Source organism: Arachis hypogaea, chromosome 16, assembly GCF_003086295.3.
Source record: "Arachis hypogaea cultivar Tifrunner chromosome 16, arahy.Tifrunner.gnm2.J5K5, whole genome shotgun sequence".
NCBI classification, from domain to species: Eukaryota; Viridiplantae; Streptophyta; class Magnoliopsida; order Fabales; family Fabaceae; genus Arachis; species Arachis hypogaea.
The window spans coordinates 47,896,463-47,907,194 of NC_092051.1; positions in this window are offsets into that span (position 1 = coordinate 47,896,463).

Genomic DNA, 10,732 nt, shown 5'->3' on the forward strand with positions numbered 1-10,732 from the left:
GGTTTCTTATACGTATTTTTAGCTGTTGATTATTTTTCCAAATGGGTGGAAGCAATTCCTACCCGTACTGATGATGCTAACACTATTGTCTCCTTTTCTCGAGATAATATTATCTGTCACTTTGGATTACCACGAGCAATCGTGAGTGATCAAGGCACTCACTTTTGTAATAGGAGATTAACAGGTCTACTGAAGAAACATTGCATTGTTCACAAGGTGGTGACTGTTTACCATCCCCAGACTAATGGACAAGTTGAGGTATCTAAATGAGAAATAAAAAGTATCCTGGAGAAGGTCGTCAAGCCTCATAGAAAAGACTGGAGTACTAGGCTTGTAGATGTGCTTTGGGCATATCGGACAGCGTGCAAGACACCAATCAGGATGAGTCCCTTCCGCCTAGTTTATGGAAAGGCTTGTCACCTCCTAGTGGAGGTGGAGCACAAAGCGTTCTGGGTGGTGAGAGAATACAACATAGGATTTGAGAAAGCCGGTGTTGAAAGGAAGCTGCAAATAGCGGAATTGGAGTGCCTCAGGCTAGAATCGTATGATAACTCAAGGCTTTACAAGGAGAAGGTGAAGGCTGTGCATGACAAGCATATCAAGCGAAGAGAGTTCAGACCTGGGGAGTTAGTTCTCCTTTACAACTCAAGGTTGAGGCTCATGCCAGGCAAGGTGAGATCAAGGTGGGAAGGACCCTATAGAGTAGAAAAGACAGAGCCATACGGAGTTTTCCACCTGAATCATCCTTCAAGTTCCAGATTCATCAAAGTCAATGGCCACCGCTTGAAGCTGTATCATGGTGAGAAGATGAAGCACAACAAGGAGCTGGAGGTCTTCCTCTTGAAGGATCCACTAACAGCAGAAGACTGAGCTTGTGGACCGTCCAACTTAAGGACGTAAAAGAAAAGTGCTAGGTGGGAGACAACCCACCATGGTACGATCTTTCATTTTTATTCTTAGTTTTATCTTATTTTTATCAGTGTTACTTTATAAATTTTGTATAATCCTCTGCATTTTGCATGCAAAAAAAAAAAAAAAAACGCATTCGACGCGCACGCGTCACTTGTGAATGCGAAAAGAATAGGCATTGAACAGAGAGTTATGTGGGAGTGGCGCTGGAACCATACTTTGCGCACAAACAAGCCCACGCGTACGCGTACCTCATGCGTGCGCGTCGCTTGCACTTTTAGCAGCCCACGCGTAAGCGTCCCTAACGCGTACGCGTGACCCTGGAAATCAGCGTACATAGGTGTTTGAACAGAGAGTTGTGATGGTCTGGGGCTGGCACTGTGCTAGAGGCACAAAATCCATCACGCGTAAGCGTCCCTGACGCGTGTGCGTCATCTTCCCCTAATGGCCATCCACGCGTGCGTGTGCCTGACGCGCACGCGTCATATGCAAATTTTGGTTCCTAGGCTATGCGAACAGAGAGTTGTGCGTGCACGCAGTTGCTCTCGCGCAATTGGCACAACAAAGGGCATGCGTACGCGTTGCTATCTTTTTCGTGCAACCCACGCGTACGCGTGCGCGTCGCATGTGCCGCCTCACTTACACAGTACGCCGCCCAGATTTTAATTTTTCTCCCCTCCCAAATCCTAATTCTCTTTCATTCCTAATTCTTTCCTCTTTCTTCTTTCTTCTTTCTTCTTTATTCCTTATTCCTTCTTACTTCTTACTTCCTACTTCCTTCTTCCCCTTTTCATCTTCCTCATCAGGTTTCTTTTCTTCATCTCCTCTACTATTTCATTCTTTATTTAATTATTGCATTTAATTATTTCTCGTTCTTCTCAATTTCATCTTAGCTTAGTTATTTATGGTTTCTTTTTCATTCCTTTTTTATGCATTTTTATGTTGGTGTTGGAGCTTTATTTGGGTCTTCCTCTATTTTATTTGAACCTGTGGATATTATAAAGAGCAATTTGACAATTGACATTTTATTATGGATCTCATATACACTTGGATTACTTATTTTAATTCCTATTTTAACTTGAACACCAAGTGTTTGTGAAAAAGCCAACATGGCATTTTGAATTCTTTTCTATTCTATTCTTACTGCTTTAATGCCTCTTTTTCACCACACTTGCATTCCACATGTATTGGGATTATCATTCACAATTGTCACCTTGCTAGTGCTCTTTTCTTTGATACATTTAATAATTGATGCTTCAATTATGCTTTCCATGCTTCTTACTTGCATGCCATAAACCCTCTTGCATCTAATTGCTATGAATTGTCTTTATGATCCTAATTGATGTCTTACCTACATGCTGTAGCTACCATGTATTTAAGCAATTATCTTTTCTTTGGCATTCATTCTCACTTGGAAGTTCTTCCTTCCGGTCGTTAGTTATCTATATTTAACATTCTTCCTCTTTCTTTCTTCCTTAGGATGGGTACCAAGAAAGGAAAAGAGAAAGCTATTGACAAGACACCGGCAAGAAAAGGTACTAAAAGAACTATGGCTAAGGCACAACCCACTACAAGCGTTAAGCCACCCACAAAGCGGGTGAAGCGGTCAATCAAAGTTGATGAGGCGGAAAAGGTGTTCCCTGCTAGGGACTCTGCACGGTTCACTAACCGTTACTGTGAGCAGATGTTCCCCATCCTGGCTGAGAGAAACTACAACAATGAGCACCTACTCATTCTTCTAACACACTTTGTTGATTTTGTGGAGCCCCACATTGGAAGGAGACAGTGGGGATTCTTGAGAAGACAGCCACGGGAGGCCAATTTATCATGGGTAGTCGAATTCTACTCCAACTTCCACTCACCTACCCTACAGTTTGTTTATGTTCGTCAGAATTAAGTACCCATCTCTGAAGGGGCCATTCAGCGGGTATTGGATCTTCCACCTAGCCCAGAGGGATGGGACGCCTATCAAGAGGCCACTTTCAAGCGCCAGACATACCAGTTTGACTGGAATAGCATCCTTGGCGTTATAGCACAACCTGACAGCACATGGATCTACGGACAACATCGGACTCGACCTAAGAGCATCTCAGCTCCTGCACTTACTTTGGAGGCTCACGTGTGGGCACAGATTATGTTCCACTATGTCTTTCCGAGCACTCACGAGTCCACCTTCACTGCAGACATGGATGTCCTCATCTGGTGTATTTTTACAGAGCAGCCCCTCAACTTACCCAGACACATCCGACAGGACATAGAACACGTATAGATTGCGGGTAACCTAACCTTTTCCGCCTTAGTTTCGGATCTTGTCTCTGCAGCAGGAGTATCCTATAGGGCTGGGGATACTAAGGAAATGATCCCAAGGGCTGATCAGTATGTCCCAAACGAGAATTATACCAGACCCCTCATACCCTCTGCTAGCCGACATCGCGGCCCATCTTCAGACACTCCTCCCACGTCCGCCCCGCCATTACCCACACCTCCTACACCATCCACTACTCAGACGTTCCTTCAGATCCTTCAGAGGTTCGACCGGCAAGACCAACAGATGGAGCGAATGGAGCGCCGCAACAAGCGCCGATACACCTATCTGAAGGAGCTCATTGTTAGTACTCACCTACCTCCAGAAGAGAAGGATACCCCAGACTCCACTTCACCTACCAGCACCGGGAGCCATGATGAGCCCGACAGTAGAGGTGACGCTACCAGCCCCACCTTGCTCCTTACTGATGGCACAGAGGACCGTGCCAAGCCTTAAGTGTGGGGAGGTTACTCCTTGACTTCCGAAGGTAATCTCTCTCTCTTAACACCAACATTTGACTTTTTATTTTGTTAGATAGGATAGATTTCATGGTAATAACTGCTTGCATGTATGTTCTGCTTGGTTAAAGTAATGAGTTTCTTTTCAAGACCCTATTTTATAGTATCTCACTAATTTAAATTGAAAATTTGTGTTAAACTTGTTTGAAGATTGTAATTTGGAACATGGTTTATAGCTAAGAACACACAACCTGTGAGATTTTGAGCTTAATTATATGGTTACATTATTTAACCATGATTTTATTCATGTGTGTTTACTCCTCTATGATTGCAATCTTTCTTTTGTTCCATTCTATATGTCCATTGTTTAGTGTATATTCATGCATACATGTGATTGAGGCCATTGATAGCAAAAATTTTTGTCAGTCTAGATTTTCTCTATTAGGAAGGAATTGCTTCGTTGTAAGCATAGCTCCAAACCAAAAAACAACTCTCGCATCAAATTTAAATTGGTTTTGTCACGAATACAAACCCCAATGAAAATTAACCGAAGTATTTAGACTCCGAGACGTCTCACAAGGAATTGCAATGAAGTGAATAATTATTGGCTATGAAAGAACAATGGGTTTGATTGATAAAAGAGGCAATAAAATAAATGACAAGAAAAGTAAATCAAGCAAGCATTTAAAGAAGACAAGTAATATAGAGAAGCAATTGATAAAGGAAGACATTCATGGCAAGGATTGAGATCATAGACTTTCCATCCTAGACACTAATAACAATAATTAACAAATTTATCTCATTACGTCATCCCCGACGATGGAAGAAGGTAACATATCATCTTCACACTCGAAGAAAGTCTAACAAGACTAGCTAATCTCAATCCAAATGTCCTAATCACTAAGTGAATTAGCAAGAGATTAGAGTTAATGAAAACAATACTAGCTAACAACTCTAGATCGCCAACATGAGTTGGGTATTCATGACTCAAGATTACCTAATTACTCTTTCCAAGCCAAGAATGCTCAAAATCTACTCTAAAGTCCAACCAAGCAATTTGTCAAAGACTTGGAAGGCTGACGAGAGGACTTTTGCTAGTAAAGAATTTCATAGAAATAATCACGTTGCAAGTATAGTTTCTAAACCAACAGAAAATCCTTTCGTACAAAAGTTTGGTTGTCACTAAGCAAACCCAATAAAATTTATAACCGAAGTATTTAAACCTTGGGTCGTCTCTCAAGGAATTACAGGGAGGTGTGATTTATTATTGGTTATGGAAAAGTATCTTTGTGGGTTTTTTAAATAGGGAACAAGAAAATAAATTGGCAGGAAAATAAATTAATTATCATGAAAACCATTGCAAGGTATAAGAACTGGAAATCCCATCCTAGTTATCCTTATCAATTGTGATGAGAATTGTTTATTGCTCCCACTTAGTTAACCCTTACTAAATAAAGGAAAGTCAAGTGGACTAATCAATTTGATTCCTCAAGTCCTAGTCAACTCCTATGGAAAGACTAGCTTTAGAGGGATCTAAATCAATCAGCAAATTCCAATTTTCAATCAACAAGGAGTTTGATAACTCAAGTGTCACCATTTACTCAACCAAAGAAAAAGAGGAGAAATCTAAATTAAATTAAAACCATCAATAACATGAATTGAAGAAAGTAATCTTAAATCTGAAATACCTCAAATTATATTAAATAGAAATTCAAATCTAACATGAAGAGTTTATAAACCAATTTGGCAACATAAGTAATTAATAAGAGAAATAGATAAACCAAAGTATTAGAATCAATAAAAGTAGAAAAGAAACTAAATTAAAGGAACATTGAACCTGGAATTGAAAAGACGAAGAAATCCTAAATCCTAAAACCTAAGAGAGAGGAGAGAGCCTCCTTCTCTAAAAACTACATCTAAAAACCTAAAAAATTGTGTATATTATGAATGAATGATTGATTCCCCCACTCTGTAGCCTTTAATCTGTATTTTTTGGGCCGAAAAATGGGTCAAAAACAGCCAAGAAATCGCCCCCTAGCGATTTCTAATACGTCCAGCACGCGGCAAAGTCACGCATACGCGTCGTCCACCCGTACGCGTGGATTGAATTTTCTCCAGGTCACGCGTGTGTGTCACCTAACAAAGTGGCAACTATGAAAAATTATATATTGTTTTGAAGCCCCGGATGTTAGCTTTTCAACGCAACTAGAACCGCTTCATTTGGACTTTTGTAGCTCAAGTTATGGTCAATTTTGTACCAAGAGGTCAGGCTGAACAGCTTTAGCAGTTCCTTCAGTTTCTTGTATTCCTTCCACTTTCGCATGCTTCCTTTCCATTCTCTAAGCCATTCATGCTCTGTAATCTCTGAAAACACTTAACACACATATCACAGCATTGAATGGTAAAAAGAGGGGATTAAACATAGCAAATTTAAGGCCAAAGAAGAATGTTTTCAATCATAGCACAAAATCAGGAAGGAAAATGTAAAACCATGCAATTAGTATGAATAAGTGAGTAAAAAATTGATAAAAACCACTCAATTGAGCACAAGATAAACCATAAAATAGTGGTTTATCAATCTCCCCACACTTAAACATTAGCATGTCCTCATGCTAAGCTCAAGGAAACTATAAGAGTGAAGGGAAAATGGTGGAACTTATGCAATGCAATGCAACTTATGAATATGAATATGGTGCACGAAATTGTGATCTCCAGGCTCGAACAAATCCTGGTAATGGCTCCAAAGCTTGGTGCTCTGATCTTAATTCATAATTGTCACAACTTCGATACAACTAACCAGCAAGTGCACTGGGTCGTCCAAGTAATACCTTACGTGAGTAAGGGTCGAATCCCACGGAGATTGTTGGTATGAAGCAAGCTATGGTCACCTTGCAAATCTCAGTCAGGCAGATATAAATTGATAATGGTGTTTTCGAATATTAATTAATAAAATAGGGATAGAGACACTTATGTAATTCATTGATAGGAATTTCAGATAAGTGAATGGAGATGCTTTCGTTCCTCTGAACCTCTGCTTTCCTACTATCTTCATCCAGTCAGTCTTACTCCTTTCCATGGCTGGCTTTATGTGATACATCACCACTGTCAATGGCTACTTTCAGTCATCTCACGGGAAAATGATCCAATGCCCTGTCACGGCACGGCTAATCGTCTGGAGGCATCACCCTTGTCAATGGCTTCATCTTATCCTCTCAGTGAATAATATGCTCACGCACCCTGTCACGGCACGACTATTCATCTGTCGGTTCTCGATCATGCCGGAATAGGATTTACTATCCTTTTGCGTCTGTCACTAACGCCCTGCAATCGCGAGTTCGGAGCTCGTCACAGTCATTCAATCATTGAATCCTACTTGGAATACCACAGACAAGGTTTAGACTTTCCGGATTCTCTTGAATGCCGCCATCATTCTAGCGTACGCCACGAAGATTCTGATTAAGAGATCTAAGAGATATTCATTCTAGCTTATTTCATGTAGAACGGAAGTGTTTGTCAGGCACGTGTTCATAGGGGAGAATGGTGATGAGCGTCACACATAATCATCACCTTCATCACGTTCTTGGGTGAGAATGGATATCTTAGAAGCGAAATAAGATGAATTGAATAGAAAACAGTAGTACTTTGCATTAATCTTTGAGGAACAGCAGAGCTCCACACCTTAATCTATGGAGTGTAGAAACTCTGCTGTTAAAAATACATAAGTGAAGGTCCAGGCATGGCCGAGATGGCCAGCCCCCAAAATGTGATCAAAGGATCATAAGGTAATCCAAAGATCCAAAGATCCAAAGATGCCTAATACAATAGTAAGAGGTCCTATTTATAATAAGCTAGCTACTAGGGTTTACATGAGTAAGTAATTGATGCATAAATCCACTTCCGGGGCCCACTTGGTGTGTGTTTGGGCTGAGCCTGAGTGTTGCACGTGCAGAGGCCATTTGTGGAGTTGAACGCCAGTTTCTGTGCCAGTTTGGGCGTTCAACTCTGGCTTTGGATCCTTTTCTGGCGCTGGACGCCAGATTTGGGTAGAAGGCTGGCGTTGAACGCCAGTTTACGTCGTCAATTCTTGGCCAAAGTATGGACTATTATACATTGCTGGAAAGCCCTGGATGTCTACTTTCCAACGCAATTGGAAGCGTGCCATTTCGAGTTCTGTAGCCCCAGAAAATCCACTTTGAGTGCAGGGAGGTCAGAATCCAACAGCATCAGCAGTCCTTTTTCAACCTCTGAATCTGATTTTTGCTCAAGTCCCTCAATTTCAGCCAGAAAATACCTGAAATCACAGAAAAACACACAAACTCATAGTAAAGTCCAGAAATGTGAATTTAACATAAAAACTAATGAAAACATCCCTAAAAGTAACTAGATCCTACTAAAAACATACTAAAAACAATGTCAAAAAGCGTATAAATTATCCGCTCATCACAACACCAAACTTAAATTGTTGCTTGTCCCCAAGCAACTGAAAATCAAATAGGATAAAAAGAAGAGAATATACTATAAATTCCAAACTATCAATGAAACAGAGCTTCAATCATATGAGCGGGACTTATAGCTTTTTGCCTCTTGAATAGTTTTGGCATCTCACTTTATCCATTGAAGTTTAGAATGATTGGCATCTTTAGGAACTTCAGATTTCGAATAGTGTTATTGACTCTCCTAGTTCAGTATGATGATTCTTGAACACAGCTTCTTTATGAGTCTTGGCCGTGGCCCTAAGCACTTTGTTTTCTAGTATTACCACCGGATACATAAATGCCACAGACACATAATTGGGTGAACCTTTTCAGATTGTGACTCAGCTTTGCTAAAGTCCCCAATTAGAGGTGTCCAGGGTTCTTAAGCACACTCTTTATTTGCTTTGGACCTTGACTTTAACCGCTCAGTCTCAAGTTTTCACTTGACACCTACACGCCACAAGCACATGGTTAGGGACAGCTTGGTTTAGCCGCTTAGACCAGGATTTTATTCCTTTAGGCCCTCCTATCCACTGATGCTCAAAGCCTTGGGATCCTTTTTATTTGCCCTTGCCTTTTGGTTTTAAGGGTTATTGGCTTTTTCTACTTGCTTTTTTTTTTTCGCCCCTTTTTTTTCTGCAAGCTTTGTTCTTTGCTGCTTTTTCTTGCTTCAAGAATCATTTTTATGATTTTTCAGATTATCAAATAACATGTCTCCTAGTCATCATTCTTTCAAGAGCCAACATATTTAACATTCTTAAACAACAACTTCAAAAGACATATGCACTGTTCAAGCATACATTCAGAAAACAAGAAACATTGTCACCACATCAATATAATTAAGCTAAGTTCAAGGATAAATTCGAAACTCATGTACTTCTTGTTCTTTTGAATTAAAGCATTTTTCATTTAAGAGAGGTGATGGATTCATAGGACATTCATAACTTTAAGACATAGTTACTACTACTAATGATCATGTAATGAAGACACAAACATAGATAAGCACATAACATAGAAAATGAAAAACAGAGAAAGCAAGAACAAGGAATGAATCCACCTTAGTGATGGTGGCGTTTCCTTCTTGAGGAACCAATGATGTCCTTGAGCTCTTCTATGTGTCTTCCTTGTCTTTGTTGCTCCTCCCTCATTGCTTTTTGATCTTCTCTTATTTCATGAAGCATGATGGAGTGCTCTTGATGTTCCACCCTTAGTTGTCCCATATTGGAACTCAATTCTCCTAGGGAGGTGTTGATTTGCTCCCAATAGTTTTGTGGAGGAAAGTGCATTTGAGGCATCTCAGAGATCTCATGGAAGTGAGCTTCTTGCGCCTCTTGAGCTCCATGACTGGGCTCTCTTGCTTGCTCCATCTTTTTCTTAGTGATGGGCTTGTCCTCTTTGATGAGGATATCTCCCTCTATGTCAATCCCAGCCGAATTGCATAGGTGGCAAATGAGGTGAGGGAAGGCTTACCTTGCCATGGTGGAGGACTTGTCAGCCACCTTGTAGAGTTCTTGAGGTATAATCTCATGAACTTCCACCTCTTCTCCAATCATGATGCTATGGATCATGATGGCCCGGTCTATAGTAACTTCAGACCGGTTGCTAGTGGGAATGATTGAGCATTGAATAAACTCCAACCATCCTCTAGCTATAGGCTTGAGGTCCAATCTTCTTAGTTGAACCGGCTTGCCTTTGGAGTCAATCTTCCATTGAGCTCCTTCTACACATATGTCCATAAGGACTTGGTCCAACCTTTGATCAAAGTTGACTCTCCTTGTGTAGGGGCGTGCGTTCTCTTCCATGTATGGCAAGTTGAACGCCAACCTCACATTCTCCGGACTAAAATCTAAGTATTTCCCCTGAACCATTGTAACATAGTTCTTTGGATCCGGGTTCTTACTTTGATCATGGTTCTTGGTGATCCATGCATTAGCATAGAACTCTTGAACCATTAGGATGCCGACTTGTTGGATGGGATTTGTTAGAACTTCCCAACCTCTTCTTTGAATTTCATGTCGGATCTCCGGATACTCATTTCCTTTGAGTTTAAAAGGGACCTCAGGGATCACCTTCTTCTTGGCCACAACATCATAGAAGTGGTCTTGATGGGCTTTGGAGATGAACCTTTCCATCTCCCATGACTCGGATGTGGAAGCTTTTATCTTCCCTTTCCCTCTTCTAGAGGATTCTCCGGTCTTAGGTGCCATCAATGGTAATGGAAAAACAAAAAAGCTATGCTTTTACCACACCAAACTTAGAATATTGCTCGCCCTCGAGCAATAAACAAAAGAATAGATGAAGAAGAAGAAGAAATGGAGGAGAGGGAGAGGGTGATGTGGTTCGGCCAAGAAGGGTATAGAGGGGTTGTGTTGTGTGGATTTGATGAAGAATGGAGGTCTTTATATAGGGAAGGGAGGGGGTATTGGTTCGGCCATATGGGTGGGTTTGGGTGGGAAATTGGTTTTGAATTTTAAAGGTAGGTGGAGTTTATGAGGTAGGTTTATGGGGAAGAGTGGATGGATGTGAGTGGTGAAGGGTTTTTGGGGAAGAGTGTTTATGGGGTTGTGTGAAAGAGAGTGGTGAGA